Consider the following 17,669-nt stretch of genomic DNA (forward strand, 5'->3'; position numbering starts at 1 on the left):
TTCCTTCTTTCTTTATTTTTGGCCGCCCCTGCCCCCTGCCATGGAAGCTCAGAGTCCTAACTGCTGGACCACCAGGGAAATTCCCTACATAATTTTCTAGGATCAGATTTGTGTTTGCAACAATTCCTCAAGACTTCTTAATAATAACCTCTTTAGAATTTTAACAGTCACCATCGATGACTTTGTCTGCAAAAGAGAGTGATTCTATTTTTAAGACTGGTTTCACAGCCATTCAAAAGTTTACTACATTTGAAATTATGGCAAAAGAGAATCCAACTCTATTCCTCTTCTTTCAAGATGGAGAATGTTGGCATTTCCTGGATAAGGGGAATATATTTTGATTTCAGTGAAACATTTTCAAATCAAGTATCTCAAAATAAGGAGCTCTAATGTGGAGAGGTTTTTCCAGTAGTCATATACAGATGTGAGAGTTGAACCATATAAAAGGCTGAGTGCCAAAGAATTGATGCTTTTGAATTGTGGTTCTGGAGAAGACTCTTGAGAATCCCTTAGACAGCCAAGAGATCAAACCAGTCAATCCTAAAGGTAATCAATCCTGAATAGCCATTGGAAGGACTGATGCTGAAGCTCCATTACTTTGGCCACCGATTTGAAGAGCCAGCTCATTGAAACAGACCCTGATGCTGGGAAAGAAAGCAGGTTCAAAAGGAGAAGAGGGCAGCGGAGGGTGAAGTGGTTGGATAGCATCACCGACTCGAAGGCCGTGAACGGGGGCAAACTCTGGGAGATGGTGGAGGCCAGGGAAACGGCGTGCTCCAGTCCATGGGGTCCCAAAGAGTTAGACACGACTTAGCAACCGCACCGCAGCCCTGCGCAGAGGGGACGTGCATGCATGGTTCGCGTGCTTCCTGTGAGGCCAGGAGCCGGAGGTATCCCATGGATACGAAGATGGAGATTCGGGAGCTGTGAAGGCCAGAAGCCCCTTGCTTCTTGGGTCCCTGGAGAGAGACTCTTCTGGCCTCTGCATACGCCGCTCACCCAGGCAGGCATGGCCACCCTCTGGGGGGGTGGGGGGGGCTGTCCACGTGGAAGGAGGAGGGCACCCACATCACTGCTCACCCTCAGCTCGCCCCGCACAGTGGCCAGCGAGATGGTCACGGGGATGCACCGGGCTCTCTGGCCTCGAGGCCTCAGGAAACCAGGGTCCTGGGGCTCACTAGTAAGTGCCCCACTACAAACCGCTGTGGGAAAGCTCTTCTACTTTAGGCTCAAGGAATTTTCTCCACTCGTGTCCTGCTCAGTCAATTTGGCAGAGAGAGAAACAGAGGGATTTTCCAAGCTAAAGCTCCCCGGGTACCGTAGTGCTCTAGGCTGCCTATGCCCCAGGACTGAACTCCCTTGGAGCTTACCAGGGTTGGCATAGCCTCAGGAAGATGCTTTGAAGTGAAGTGAAAGTTGCTCAGTCGTGTCCGAGTCTTTGCGATCTCACGGACTGTAGCCCACCAAATTCCTCTGTCCATGGGATTTCCCAGCCCAAGAATACTGGAGTGGGTTGCCATTTCCTTCTCTAGGGGTCTTCCCAAACCAGGATTGAACTCAGGTCTCCTGCACTGCTGGCAGATTCTTCACCATCTGAGCCAGCAGAGACGTCAAGGCTCCTGTCTTCAGGTATCTGCTGCTACTGAGATGTGATCAACAGCCCCTTAGCTGTTCACTGTGGAATAGCTAAGAGTTATTTCAGATGTGGTTGGAACAATGGTATGACCGGAATGTGTCCAATCCCCCAAGATGACTGCTTTTGAGGGGACAGTGCTCATTTGGGTATTTTCTCCTGTTGGGATAACCTGCCTCTTCTTATCCTTCCACAGAGTCTTCTTTTATCCATAGATGAAGGGTTCTGCGGCATCTCAGAAAAACTGGGTCACTGCTCAGCTGTGTCAGCATGTAACTAGATTTGTGAATGGGCTTCACCTAATTTTAATCAGTGGTAGCTTTGTACCCTCATTTGTCTATAGCCTCTCACTAAAGAAGAGATGACTCTTTAAATGTAGCGGCTTAAAATAACACACATTTATTATCTCAGTTTCTGTGGGGCAGGGATCGAGTGGGGCTCAGCCGGTGCCTCTGGCTTTAAAGCCCTCATGTGGTTGCTGTCGAGCTGTCAGCTGGGGGCTGTGGTCTCATCTGCAGACTTGGTTGGGGGAGAATATGCTTCTAAACTCATTCATGTTGCTGTTGGAAGAATTTAGTTCCTTGTGGGTCAGCTTCCCAGATGGGTCAGAGGTAAAGAATCTGCCTGCCCGTGCAGGAGGCATAGGACACCCAGGTTTGATCCCTGGGCCAGGAAGATCCCTGGGTAGGAAATGACAACCACTCCAGTGTTCTTGCCTGGAGAAGCCCATGAACGGAGGAGCTTGTGGGCTACAGTCCATGGGGTCACAAAGGGTTGGGCATGCATGGGCTGTTGGACTGAGGACCTTGGTTCCTGGCTGGCTCTTGGCTGGAGCTGCCCCTCAGCTCTTTGCCATGTGAGTCTTTTCTTGGGGCGGCTTATACAACAGAGCCATTGGCTTCTGTCTGAGTGAGCAAGCGAGAAAGAGGAGAAGCCCCCAAGATAGAGACCGCTAGATCTGAAACTGAGAAGGGCCCTGCAGGAGCTTCTCAGGGGGGACTCCTCTGTGTCCCCGCTTACTGCTGCTTGGGAAACGCGGTCATGAAATATGCTCTGACCTCCTAGGCCCTCATATAGAACAAAGAACAGGCCCTAGTGGTTAATGTTTAGGGAGGCGAAGAATGCTAAAACAGAGATAGGACCGTCAGGCAGGAGTGTAACCATCATTTCAACACCAAATCAGTCACAAGGACTCCCAGTTCTGTTTCAAAAGTAAAAATAAATCTGACGCACACGCCTAAATTGTTTTGCAGATACTAAAATCCCCGTCAGGTAGAAGTCAACCAAATGCTGAACGCCAACGTGTAGCCCGAGACTCGTTGGAGCCAGAAAACTGATAATTGAGATTCTCCAAACGTCATCCATCCCACGAGTCTCTCCCTCACCCTGTCTTTGAACACCCTTGCCTGAAAGTCATCAGGGGGTTCAATCTTTTGAGCATGAGTGGTCCGCTCCCTTTGCTGGCGCCTGCAATAAATATCAGACTTCTCTTGACCCAAACCCAGCATCAGCAGATGAGTCTTACTGCATGCTGGGCGAGCAGACCCAGGCTCGATTCAGTGACAGATTTGTGACCCAGTCTTTGGAGGAATTTCTCACTAATCAGCCATAAACTGAGAAATAGGTCAATAAATCCAGCCCTCCCTCAAGGGGAGGAGGTCACACAAGCTTGAATAACAGGAGTCAGAGGTCAGCATTGGTTATCATGGAAGCTACCCATCAGCCTCTGCTTAAGGCCCGTACTTATCCCCTTTCTCCGAGGTTCTTCCTGAAGGATGAGCCGGTCTCCCCACTGTTGGAGGACTGGAACCCTCGGTCCTTGTTACTGCCTGTTTTCCCATTCACTCTCCTCCTCATCCAACAAGTACATATTGAGGCTGCCATATGCCAGATTCCATGCTACACGCTTGGAGGCTGACAGAAAAGAAGCCCCATCTGTACACACAGCTTCTTTCCCTCTGGCCTCTACCTGAGGCCTCTTGCAGTCCTCTCATAGGCCAGCTGGTATCCCGGTGGCTTGGGTCAGGGCTCCTCCCGGTGCCACCATCCTCCAAAGCACCACGTTCCGCCTCCAGCCTGGTCACTCCATCCACCCCTTGTCCGCAGCCAGACTTTTCTTCTCCATCCCGAGCCTTCCCAGATCAGCAGATCCTGCTTGCTCCCTTCTGAGCGAGGGGACCTTTCCAAGCCTCGGTGTCCTGTCGGGGCTATGACTTGTATAGTAAACTAAGATAATACAGGAAAGAACCTAGAACAGCCATTGACAACAGCAAACACTTAAACTGTGGCCTTCCCAATGTTGTCATTTTTTTGCACACCTGTTCAGGCAGTCACAAAATTAGTCACATCGCCACAGAGTCACACCCACACGAGTGTGAGAGCAGGAACGTTGATAAAAAAGGCTATGCTTATCTCCTCCAATTTAATCACCACTTTGATGCTTGTTTCTTAAAAGCACATCTGATCTCATGATGGAAACCTGAACTCTCACTCTTTCTCACTGCCACTGCTGCTTTTCTCAGAGGTGCCTGTGTTGTCGCATCCATCCCCCACCCCCAGCCCACACTGGGTGACTCGTGTGGTCCCCTGCCGCTGGCCCTCACAGAGCCTGGCTGCCTGGCTGGAGCCATCTTCATCCTCTATCGGGGCATCCTTGCCTGCAGGGGCCGCAGGCAGGAGGATGTGAGTCAAGATTTCCCTTGTCAGCTCCCAGGGGCAACCAGTCCATACACGAAAAGAAAATGAAGGTATTCGTTGCTCAGTCGTGTCTGACTCTTTGTGACCCAAGAACTATAGTTCATCAGGCTCCTCTGTCCATGAGATTCTCCAGGCAAGAATACTGGAGTGGGTTGTCATTCCCCTCTTCCCAACCCAGAGATTGAACCTGGGTTTTCTGCATTGCAGGAAGATTCTTTACAGTCTAGGCCACGTGGTAAATTGCACACCAGCTGTTAGGAAAACATCACACAGGAGCCAGTAACTATGTTGAAGCTGGGGTCCCCTCGCATGAGTTGTTGGTGAGCTTTAAGGCAGGAGGAAGCCCCTGGAAGGAACTGTTGGGTCCTGCCTGCTCCACCCCCAGGTTTTGGAGGATCTAGCATAGATCACACTTGGCTAAACTTAGATTTCTCCCCGCCTCTGTCAGCGCTGCCTCCAGACACAAGGCAGGTGTTGCAGTGATATAGTGCAATTGGCCCTGTCTCTCCACACTGCTGTCCCAGCCGCGTCCCTGGCTGCTCAGACGGAGCAGCCGGAGGTCTGGCTCACCTCCTGTGGTAGAAACAAGTGTTTACATTCTCATCTCAGCCCCCATCTACGGCTTGATGAACAAACAGTTAAGGAAGTCGGCTTGGTTATTGCTCACCACAAGCTAAGGTGACTACAAGTCAGAGAGGAGGGGAGTATAAGACGGCCTGGGGTGAAGTCTGGAGCTTGGGGGCTTCCCTGGAGGATCAGTGGTAAACAATCCATCTGCCAACGCAGGAGGCACCGGTTTGATCCCTGGTCTGGAAAGATCCCACAGGCCACGGAGCAGCTAAGGCCGAGCAGCCCAGCGACTGAGCCTGTGCCCTGGGGCCCGGGAGCTGCACCCGCGGAGTCCTCCTGCTGCAGCTGCTGAACCCCCACACCCTAAACTCGCGCTTTGCACCAAGGAAAGCCACAGCAATGAGCAACGAGCGGCCTGTGCGCCGCAGCGAAGGGTAGCTCCCACTCGCTGCAGCTAGAGCAAGACCGCACGCAGCAACGAAGACCGGACGGCCAAAAATAACTAACCTAATAGATTGCTTTACAGAACAGAGTTTGCAGCCCTCTCAACAGCAGGTGGGTTTAAGGAAGCCTTCCTCCCCCATCTGGCTGTGAGGGCCTGCTCCTCTCTGATATTTGCCCCTCGGCCTTTCAGGACTTTCTATCCTCTCTCCTCATCCCCATCCCCTGCTTAATTTCTCCCACAAGCTTAGCTCCTCCTCCTAGATTTCCCCTCCTCAGCCCCAGCTCTCTGCTCTGAGGAGGGAAATCCTCCCGCACGCAGGGCTCTGGGCTCCCTTCTCACGCTGACGCGGCCCTCCTTCCTCCAGCCCCTCTGCGGCAGGGTGATCGCGGATGGAGAGCGATGGACCTGGGCTGGAGGCCCCCGTCTTGTGCTGGGCAGGCTGACAGAGCTCTGTGGAGAAGCGTAACGAGCCCTGGGAAGCAGAATGCTCAGCTGTTTCTTAAAGGGAGTGCGGGGCTGGCTTTAGAGCAGGGTAGGTGGTTGGCGGGCTTCTCGGGTGGCGCGAGTGGTAAAGAATCTATCTGCCAATCCAAGAGACACAGGAAACAGGATTCAGTCCCTGGGTTGGGAAGATCCCCTAGAGGAGGGTATTGCAACCCACTCTGGTATTCTTTTCTAGAGAATCCCAAGGACAGAGGAGCCTAGTGGGCTACGGTCCACAGGATCAAAGAGCCGGGCTCGACTGAAGCGGCTCAGCACGCGTGCACTCAGGTGGTTAGAGAGCAGGAGGTGACGGTTCAGGTCCTCCCCACCTCCTTCTCCCTCCTGCGTCCTGCTTCTTGTCTCCTGTCACAGGCAGGTGTGTCTCTACCTGACTCTCTGAGGCTTCCAGACGAGTGAGGGGTTGAGTATTAACAGTTAGCAGTTAGCAATCTCCAGACTATGTAAGGAACTACACCTCAACAGCCAAAAGGTAAACAAGCCAAATAAAAAAATGCAATAAGGAGCTGAATACACGTTTCCTTAAAGAATACATACAAATGGCTGATAAACATGGAAAAAGATGCTCAACACCATTAGTCACTAAGGAAATGCAAATCCAAGCTACAATGAGATACCACTTCACATCTACTAGCATGGCTATGCTTTTTAAAAAAAAAAGGAAAAATAACAAGTGTGGGCAAGTTTGTGGAGAAATCAGAACCCTGTACATTGCTATTGGGGATATAAAACTGTCCAGATGCTATAGAAAACAGTTTGGCAACATAACAGAATCTAAACATACAATTACCATATGGTCTAGCAATTCCATTCCTAAATGTACTCCCCAGAGAACTGAAAAGAGGGACTCAGATCCTTGTCTGCAAATGTCCACAGCAGCGCTATTCACAATAGCCAAAAGGTGGAAACAACCCAAGCTGTCCATCAATGGATGAATGGAGAAACAAAATTCGGCATACCTATACAATGGGATAGTATTGAACCATAAAATGAACAAAATTCTGATACATGCTACAACATGGATGAACCTTGAAAACAAGCTACATAAAATGTCAATCACAAAGGGAAAAGTATTGTATTTTTGTGTTTGTGCTGTATTAATCATGCATGTATTGATATGATTCCATATTAGTAAAATATCTAGAACAGGCAAATTCATAGAGACAGAAAGTAGATTAGAGGTTGGCAGGGGCTGGGGCAGGTGAGGCGTTATTGTTTAATGGATACAATGTTTCTGCTTGGGTTGATACAAAATGCTTTGGAAATGAATAGTGGTAACAATTGTACAACACTGCGAACGTGATTAATGTCACTGAATTATACACTTAAAAGTATAAAATGGCAAGTTTTATGTTACATATATTTTATCACAATAAAAAATTCAAAGCCAAACAAAAAGACAGCTCCAAAGGGCAGGTGCGTGAGCACAGGCTCTAGAGGTGGAAGGGCTGGAGGCTGAAATTTGTGAGCTGCTTCCTAGGAGAGGGACTGCCGCAAGACTTGCCACCTTGGGTAAATCCTCCTGAAGTCTCTGTCTTCTCACCAGGAGGCAGGAGAGTGAAACTCCTGAGGGCACAGGCTGTGGCTGCCCGGGTCCAACTCCCATTTTGACACTTGCGTGAACTTGAATGAGTTACTGAGCCCTCTTGCTCTGTTTTCCGCTTTTGTAAATTGGAGACAATATAACTCACCTCACTGGGTTTTTGTTTGGATTGGATAAGTTAAGTTGTACCAAGTTTTGGACTTCCCTGGTAACTTAGACAGTAAAGAATCTGCCTGCAATGCAGGAGACCCTGGTTTGATCCCTGGGTTGGGACGATCCCCTGGAGAAGGGAATGGCAACCCACTCCAGTATTCTTTCCTGGAGAATCTCATGGACAGAGGAGCCTGGTGGGCTACAGTCCATGGGGTTGCAAAGAGTTGGACACAACTGAGCAACTAACATTTTCACTTTTAAAAAATAGAGACTGGCCAGTAAGGAGTGCTCAATAAATATTAGCTGTAAAATGGAAGCGTGGGGGGGATGGGGTGGCTGCAGGCATTGGTGGAATTATTTAGAGTTTGTAAGCCAAGAGGTTTCTTTTTTTAAATTAAAATGTAAAATACTAAAAGAAAACACTTTCATACATGCTCTCATTATAATAGTTTTATTCTCTCTAAATTTTTAGGTTTTGCAAATTCCAGATAAGTTTATCAAAGCTTAAGTTTTTCTTCTTTTTTTCCATCCTACTGTGCTGTTGCTCTAAGCATTTTTAAAAGCAACCTAAGCAGCATTTCACACTGGCTTTGGGGAGAGTTACTAGAAAAATAATATCTACCTCAAAAGCTGGTTTGGAGGCATAAGTAAGATAAATGTATGTCAAAAACTTCCTTTCATGGCATGTAATGTGCTTTAGCCCTCTGAGACCCAGTGCCCCCTTTCTATAATAGATATTTATTTACCGTCCATAGCAAGCAGAATTATAAGATTCATAGCCCTGAGGTACACACCTTCTGTAATCTCCTACCCTATGGTATGGGCTGGATGAATGAATATAGTGAGATGTCAGTCCTATGATAAGGGATTACTAATCAATCGGATGCGAATTAATAAAAAAGAAGACAGTCTCAAGTCGGCCTGACCTTTAAAAGAAGGCCAACTATTAGATGCCCTTAAACAAACTGCTATACTGTTAGAGGGTCTGCCAGAGGGGCCACGTGGCGAGAATCTGCGAGATGCTTGTAGACACTGAGAGCAGTCCTGGTCGTTTGTCAGCAAGGAAATGGGGACCCCAGTCCTGCAACCACAGCTGGGCTCCCCTGGTGGTTCGGACAGTAAAGAGTCTGCCTGCCATGCAGGAGACCTGGCTTCAATCCCTGGGTTGGGAAGATCCCCTGGAGGAGGGCAGGGCAACCCACTCCAGTGTTCTGGCCTGGAGAATCCCCATGGACAGAGGAGCCTGGGGAACTGCAGTCCATGGGGTCACAAGGAGTCAGACCCCACTGAGCAAATAGACAGAGTCCTACAACCAGAGGGAACTGAATTTTGCCAACAACCCAAGTGATCTTAGAATGGATTTTGTCCTCGGTGACTCTCTGGATGAGAGCACAGCCAGCAAACACCTTTCTTTATTTCAGTCTTTCAAGAGCAGAGGATCCAGCTGAAGGTGTGCTGGACCACTGCCCATGGAAACTGGAGTGAATAAATCTGTGTGGTGTTAAGCCAGTAACTTTGTGTTTGTTATGCTGCAATAGTACCCCCTTTTCCAACTTGAAATAAAATTCATAGATAACATAGTCTACTTACAATTTTAAAATTTCAGTGAAAGTTACTAACTGTATTATTAGGAGAAGTAAAGGGAAGGCAATTTCTAAGAGGAGAATAATATGCATATTTAACCAAACACAATCACATTGGAAGACATAAAAGAACCAGATGTTTGCGCTTGTACATAAAACCATCAAGAATGTCACAGGTACAAATAAAGACTGGCCTGGTGCTCAACACTGCTTGTGATTTTTCTAAAATAGTGAACAATCCTGGTGAAATTATGTACAAAACAAAGTACATCCTTCTAGCCATTTGTACCTTAGTTACATCCCCCCAGATCTCAGTGTTTATTAAAACTTTGCAAAAAAATGCAGTGTGATCAAGTTAGGTTGTATGCGTGTAAACAGGGGCTTCCTCGGTGGCTCAGTGGTAAAGAACCTGCCGGCCAATGCAGGAGACTAGGGTTTGATCCCTGGGTGGGGAAGATCCCCTGAAGAAGGAAATGGCAACCCATTTCAGTATTCTTGCCTGGGAAATCCCATGGACAGAGGAACCTGGTGGGCTACAGTCCATGGGGTCACTAAAGAGTTGGACGCGACTTAGCAACTAAACAACAACTATAAACAAATTTCTCACTCACACGACTGTCCAGCAGGACATTTAGAAACCATCCAGGATGCAGAAAAATACTTCTTGTTTGGAACCGGAGCCTATCCAGTAAAAAAGCCAGGAGTTCTGTTCCTCCATCATGCATGCAGGCGAGCTCAGTCGTGTCAGACTCTCCTGCGTCTCCTGCATCGGCAGGAAGGTTCTTTACCACTGAGCCACCACGGAAGCCCTTCCTCCACCATAGGTGAAGCACCCAACTCCCTGGCGAATCTCCACGCCGACTCTCGGGGAGGTGCTTCTGCAGGCTGTGCTATAGCTCCAAGTGCTATTATTATCCTCTGCTGCATCCACCCCCCGCCCCGTGCGCTCCCAGATTCTTTTGTGCTTGTCAGGCACATTGCTAAACATTGAAAAAACTTCGGGTACAGAATTGTTTTGCTTCTTTGGCAAAATGACAATGTTAAAATTAAAAATACACCCCCACCCCCCACCAGTGGCGATGGCCAAGAAACAAGCCACTGGCACGCGGGCAGCTCCCTGGGAGCGACGTGTGTGGAGGCAGAAGTGAGCCCCGTGGGGATGTGCCCGGAAGCAAGCGTGCCGCCTGCCCTTGGATTTCAGCGAGTGCCAGGGTTGTTGGCCACAAGGTGTCTCTGACTAGCTCAAGACATGCAGGGCTTAGCTCGCAGGGGTCACCGGCGCTCATTTCTGCAGCCCTCATGGGTGCCATGGTGAAGTGCAGGGTGCTTCTAGGCCTAAAAGCAAAAGGCCCGGGGACAGAGCGCCGCCATCCAAGCAGAGGACCTGTGACACGTGACTGTCCCCACCCCCTGCAGGCGCTGCAGGTGGAGACGTTCCTCACCTCAAGGAAGGGGCCAGAGCATCCAGGGGGGACAATTCTCGGCTCCTCCAAGCACCGCAAAACAGCACCAACTGGATCTTTCCTTCTGTGAGAGACTGGAAGGAAGGATGCTAACGGTCACCTGCCTCTGAGCCTCGCAGCCCAGCGACCGCAGCGCGGTGGCAGAGGGTTTCCTCCTGGGAATCCCGGTTGCCGAGGGCCTCCGCAGGGAGGCTGAGAAAAGCAAAGCTCTCCAGCAAAACCAGAGGCTCCCCTGGTGCCTCAGGGCCTCAGCATCCGGAACTGGGTTTTAACAAGATGTTAGAGGAAAACAGCGCAGGAGCCCCCACTGTTTGGCCAGCGCTGCCGGAATGAGTCACCCCCTCCCCCGGAACTTCCCCTGGGCGCCGGGCTTCAGTGTCAGAGCTGGGCCAGGGGAATCCGAGGGGTAATGCGGCTTCCAGACTCAGTTCTGCTGGGGGCTTGTTCCGGAAAGCGTGCAGTGGATTTGGTTCCCGTGTTGGTTCCCATTCCTCCCGAATCACCTCCTCTCCCTCATTTCTAGACCCGTTCTTTCGTGGTCTACCTACGAGCAAACCCCTGTGCTTCAAGTCAGGATTGGGAAGGGCCCCATTTCATTAAATTCACTGGTCAGACATAGACTGACCTTGTGATACTTTTTTGCTCACACAGGAAAAAATAAAAAGCACCTTGTTGAAACTTCATTGGCCGGGACTCTGATGTCTGAGTGACATTTTCCCCCGAAGCACTCCTCTCCAGTCCTCTCTAAATGTGGACCTCCAGAAAGGAGCACAGGGTAAGACAGGGATTCTCAGCTCCAAGACTAGTCCCACGGTGTGAACATGCTGCGTTGCAGCTCCTTCCTAGAGCCCAACCTGGTATTCAGGGGGACTATGGTCCTCAATTACAAAATACATACTTCACATTTCAACCTCTTTAAAATTGGAGGTGTCATACCCCTCAACTTTCTGACACTGGGCAATTAATTTTTTTCTCATAGTACACAAAATAATGCGGTGTCTTAATATTCACAGTCTCGTGGATTCTATGAAATACAACACGTAGACAACGCAGCCATGGAGAGAACCTTTACTGAAATTCTAATCAGCAGGAATGCCCTGCACAGCGGAAGGAATCTCAGGGGGCACTTTTGGGTGGGGTTATCAGATTACAAATGACATGCAAATAGTAAAGTATTTCCAGAGTCAAAGGATACTGTCTTGTCAGCACAGACTGCCGTGGCAGAATGCTACAGACTGGTGGTTTATATGATGACATTTATTTCGCACAATCGTGGAGGCTCTGACGTTTCGGTTCAAGGTGCTGGCAGATCTGACTCTTGGGGAGGGCTCCATTGCAAACAGCCACCTGCTTGCTGCGTGCTCACATGCTGGGGTGGGAGGAAGAGAGGCAGACAGACACACAGAGGGCTCTCCCGTCTCTTCTTAAAAGGGCTGCAACCTCATGCTGAGGACTCGACCCTCATGACCGCGTCTAAACCTCATTACTTCCTACCTTAGTCTGTTCCAGCTGCCGTAAGAAAAATACCATAGACTGGGTGGCCAACAAATAATGGACGTTTACTGCTCACAGTTCTGGAAGCTGGAAGAACAATATCAGTATGCCAGCATGGTCAAGTTCTGGGGAGAGCCTTTTTTCCCGGCTACAGACTGCTGACTTACTTCTATTCCTGCAAGGTGGAAAAGCACAAAGGAGCTTTCTTCAGCCTCCTTGGGCATGAATCACATTCATGAGGCCTCTCCCTTTATGACCTAATCACTTCCCCAAAGTCCCACCTCCTAAAACTATCAGATTGAGCATTAGTATTTCAGCATATGAATTTGGGGGGGACACAAACATTCAGACTATAGCACCTCCCAGAGGCTTCATCCCCAAATATCATCACATTGGGGGTTAGGGCTTTGATGTATGAATTGGGGCAGTGTACTATTTAGTCTAAAGCAGATACCATTGTTGGTGAGATACATGACCATTTGGATGACCATTTTCCCAAGTCATTCCTCTTGTTGTTCAGTCGCTTAGTCATGTCCAACTCTTTATGACCCCAGACTGCAGCAGGCAAGGCTTCTCTGTCCTTCACCATCTCCAGGAGTTTGCTCAGATTCATGTCCATTGAGTCGGTGATGCCATCCAACCATCTCATCCTCCGTCGCCCACTTTTCCTTTAATCTTTCCCAGTCATCAAGGTCTTTTCCAATGAGTCTGCTTTTCACATCAGGTAGCCAATGTGTTGGAGCCATTCCTAGTCAAACATAACACATAAATGTAGTGATTCATATCTGTGTTAGGCTGAGGGTTATTTTTGACGTGCGACAAAACACACAACCTTGGCCCTTTCCTGGTCAATGATTTTCTATCCACAGTTTTAACAAAGGTAACTGAAAGTTGCTTATTCAAAGAAAGGAAGGAACAACCTATATCCTGCATGCAAAATAATTCCTACTGAATGGCATCAGCCATTTGGAATTTAACAAAACAAAGGAAGTTTTCATTTAGGTTCAAAGAATCAGTGGCATACATATAAGATGAGGGGGCAGTGGGGTCACTCCTTAAGGTGGAAGATTTCATTCAACATCAAGTTTGATGGGAAGCAAGACTGAGATAGAGTTATGAAAATGAGTAGCAAAATGAATAGCTGTTTAGAAAGTGTTCTGTCCTGACCTTAAAATAGAATGGTTCTGTGGGCTCTGGATGTGCATTAATATAAAGCAGAGTTTCTCCACTTCAGCAAAACTGACACATTGGGTCAGATAATTCTTTGTGGTGGAGGCTCTTCTGTGCATTGGAGGATGTCAAGTTCCATACCTGGCCTCTACCCACTAGATACCCATGGCAACCAAATACCCTTCCGAACCCTCTCCAGGTCCTGACTATCAAAAATGTCTCCAGACTTGACCAAATGTCCTCTGAGAGGCAAGATGACCCTCAGTTGAGAACCACTGATATAAAGTATTGCATTCAATTTTTGGAACCACAATTTAAGAGAGTAACAGCCCCACTAGAAAAATATCCCCTGAGAAGGGAAAAGACTACATTAATGCATTTGTAAGAAATGCACAGCATACAGAGCACATGTTGATAGGGAGCATTTGTAAGTTAAGTCCTTGGGTCTCAAGAGTCCATTAAATAGTCCTCATTCAATATGGGGTCCTTAATAATCTTCAATTATTTGAAGAGTTCTTGATTAAAGATGGAATAGACCAAGGACATGGAGGGTTGAAGGGAGGCAGATTTCAGAATACAATGAAAGCTTTTCTTTTGGTTGCTCTTAAAAAAAAAAAAAAAGATCAGATAAAACATTAGTGTACAAAGTACAAAGTCAATTCAATCCCTAGTGACAATCACAAGTAATGGTCTGGGGAGATTTCCCAGACCCCCCCACCTCCAGGTGAAATGGATTAAAGTCAGAATGAACGTGAATGTCCTCCCCTGGCTTCTTGCTGCTGCTGCTGCTAAGTTGCTTCAGTCGTGTCCAGCTCTGTGCGACCCCATAGACAGCAGCCCACCAGGCTCCCCCAGGTAAGAACCCTGGAGTGGGTTGCCGTTTCCTTCTCCAGTGCATGGAAGTGAAAAGTGAAAGTGAAGTCGCTCAGTCGTGTCCGAGTCTTCGTGACCCCACGGACTGCAGCCCACCAGGCTCCTCCGTCCATGGAATTTTCCAGGCAAGAGTACTGGAGTGGGGTGCCATTGCCTTCTCCCCCCTGGCTTCTTAGAGTACATGAAATGGCCAATCAAATGCTTCCCTCCTGTTTCACTCCCTCCTCCTCCCACTATGTGGAGAGTCTTTCTGTTGCACTGGTCTAAGACTTTAGATTTTTTTTTTGTTAATTGTGAAAATTTTCTAACCCCCACCAAAAAAAAGAGAAAATAATTAAAAACAAAAAAAAACCCCCACCATGTTCCCATCATCCAGATTTTTTCCTTTTTTTAAAATTAACATATGTATTTTAATTGAAGAATAATTACTTTACAATATTGTGATGGTTTTTAACCATACATCAACCTGAACTGGCCACAGGGATACATGTGTCCCCATAAATTTTTTTTTCAAAGTATTTATTGAATTTGTTACCATACTGCTTCTGTTTTATGTTTTGGTTTTTTGACCACTAGGCATGTGGGATCTCAGTTCCCCAACCAGGGATCAAACCCCACATTGGGAGGTGAAGATTTAACCTCTGGACCACCAGGGGCATCCTCTATCATCCAGATTTAACAATCATCACGATTATGCTATATTTATTTCCTTTACCCTTTTTCTTTTCTGAAGAATTTTAAAAGCAATCTCAGACATCATGTTATTTCACTCCCACATACTTCAGTGTGTTTCTTAAAAACATACATAATTCCCAAACTTTTATGCTGCAAAATCAGAGGATGGACAGGAGGCTGGAGCTGGGGTGGGGGGAGAAAACCTGGAGGAGAAGGAAAAGAAGTGGAAGGTACATCCATTAAAAGTGTTAGTTTATCTTATGAAGAAAATGGAACACATGATTTTCCCTTAATATAGTAGACATTTTAAAAGAGTATTTTTCCAAAGATTCCCTCACAATGTGCCGGATTCTCAGCCCTTCACCTGAGCTGCCTTGTCTAAATTCACAGCAAGTTTATGTTAGAAGTGCTACAATTATCTCTGTGTTACAGATGGGAGCTTACACCTCTTGTCCAAGGTCACTGCTTTTGGGGGCAGAGGCAGGTCTTGAACCCAAGTCTGTCTAATTCCAAAGTGTGACTGTCAGCTGCTTCCCCACAGCAACTGCCGGGAGGCTGTGGAGCCCAGCCATGGGGGAATGCCCATCTGATACGCGTGCAGAGTTCCACGGCTCTGTGCTGTCGGAAATGCCACCCCTACAAGTGTGCGATCCTTTCTCAGAGGTTCCTGGCTTTATAAATTCCTGTAAAAATGAACACTCTTCCTGGGAAAGCAGAACCAGCAAGATAAATTCAGTGCTCATGAAACATGACTAGCTGGAAGGGAATTGATTTAGTCTGTTCAGGCTGCTAAAACAAGTTGCCATACATCAGGTGGCTTATAAACAACAGAAATTTATTTCTGACAGTTTTGGCAACTGGAAGTCCAAGATCAGGATGTCAGCACGGTGGAGTTCTGGTGAGAGCCCTAATCCAGTTGAAGTTGGCTCACTTCCTGTTGTATCTTCACTCTCCAGATTTAACAATCGTCAAGATTATGCTACATTTATTTCCTTTACCCTTTTCCTGTTCTGAAGAATTTTAAAAGAGATCTCAGACATCGTGTTATCGTGGAGAGACAGCAAGCTGGCACTCTGGGGCCTCTTTTATAAAGGCACTAATTCCACTCATGAAGGCTCCACCCTCATAACCTATGCACCTCCCAACGGCTTCACCTTCATAACAACTTCGTAGTGGGGGTTAGGAGTTCAACATATGAATTCAGGGGAGGAACCCAAACATTCAATCCTTAGCAGGAATGAAGTGATTAGGAGCAGGAACTCTAGACTCAGACAAACCTGGTCTCAAATCCTGCCACTGTCCTTATGAGCTCTGACCTTAGGCAAATTGCTTAACTTCTCCAGGTCTCAGCTTTCTCTTTGGTGAAGTAGCAGTTATTACATGATTACAAGGGATGGAGGCAGACAGAGAATGAGGGAAGCCTAATATGAGGTGGAATAATTTGGAAAGGCAAGCTTCCCAGGTGGTACAAATGCTAAAGCATCCGCCCGCTAGTGCAGGAGACGCCCGAGAAGTAGGTTCAGCCTCTGGGTGGAGAAGAAACCCTGGAGAGGGAAATGGCAACTCACTTCAGTGTTCTCGCCTGGAAAATGTCATGGACAGAGGAGCCTGGCAGGCTATATAGTCCGTGGGGTTGCAAGAGTCAGACATGACTGAGCAAGCACACAGTAGGTGCTAGAAGACTATCAAAAATAAGGTTCACCTGTTGGGTTGGTGGTGGTGGCCTTTTGTTTCATATTGGAGGATTTCAGTCTGTACCCAACAAAGTCTATGTCATAGTTTCTAAGCAGTGTGCTTGCCATTGATGTCACCCCTTTGGGCTAGACTTTGTAGGGGAAAGCACTTGTTGACGTGGAGGGTGGGCCTAGTGGGATGGCACATGGCAGCCAGAACCAGCTATTGACAGAATATCATGATCATGCAGGCTTATAAAGGGTCAAGGATGTTCTCTGCTCTCCTCATCATTATTCAATACTGTAAGTATAGCCAGGCTTCCTACATTGCATGTAAAGTTGACCAACTGCAAAGGTGGGACTTTGATGCTAAAACTAGGACCACCCAGGGCAAACTGGGTGAATTGGTCACCCTCCTTGTACATCTCCAGGTGATCTTCATGAAGTTGCCCGCTTGTGTAGGGCACAGTGTGCATAACTGTATGCTAGCTCTGAAAAGTGTCATTAAAAAAAAAAAAAATTCTGCTTAGAGTTAAAATCAGTGGGACTTCCTTCATGGTCCAGTGGTTAATACTCTGCATTCCCAATGTAGGGGGCATGGGGTCCATCCCTGGTCAGAGGACTAAGATCCCATATGCTGAGGGTGCAGCCAAAAAAACAAACAAAAAAAAGTTTAAAATTATTGTGGGCAGTTTGTATTCTCAATGGTTAACTGAACATGCCTCTACAAATTAGAAAAGGCTAGACAAATAAATAACAAAGTTATTTGGGCTCTATTTAGAGAAAAGGTCAATCTTTTTTGGCTCTAAAAATAAATGAAATTACTTAGTCACCATTTGAAGAAGGAGGAAAATTTTCCCTTCCTTAACCATTTATTCCCTTAACAGTTTTATTCCTTCAAGATTTTCACACATATGGAAAAGGTGAACAAGTGAGAACACAACCACATACCCTCCATCTAGTTTTTAACAACTGTTAGCACATTACCATATATGTACACTCCCTCCTCTCTCTCTGTCTCTTTCTAGGTATGTACATGTGATATATTTGAGTTATTTCTTCCTATGCAAGTGTGCTGAAAATATTCATGTATTTTTAATTTTTATTGATTTGAAGGTAAGTTGCAGATATCATGACATTTCACCCCTAAACACTTCATCTCACATCTCCTCGTGTCATTAATTGCACTTAAGAAA

Source organism: Odocoileus virginianus, chromosome 4, assembly GCF_023699985.2.
Source record: "Odocoileus virginianus isolate 20LAN1187 ecotype Illinois chromosome 4, Ovbor_1.2, whole genome shotgun sequence".
NCBI lineage: Eukaryota > Metazoa > Chordata > Mammalia > Artiodactyla > Cervidae > Odocoileus > Odocoileus virginianus.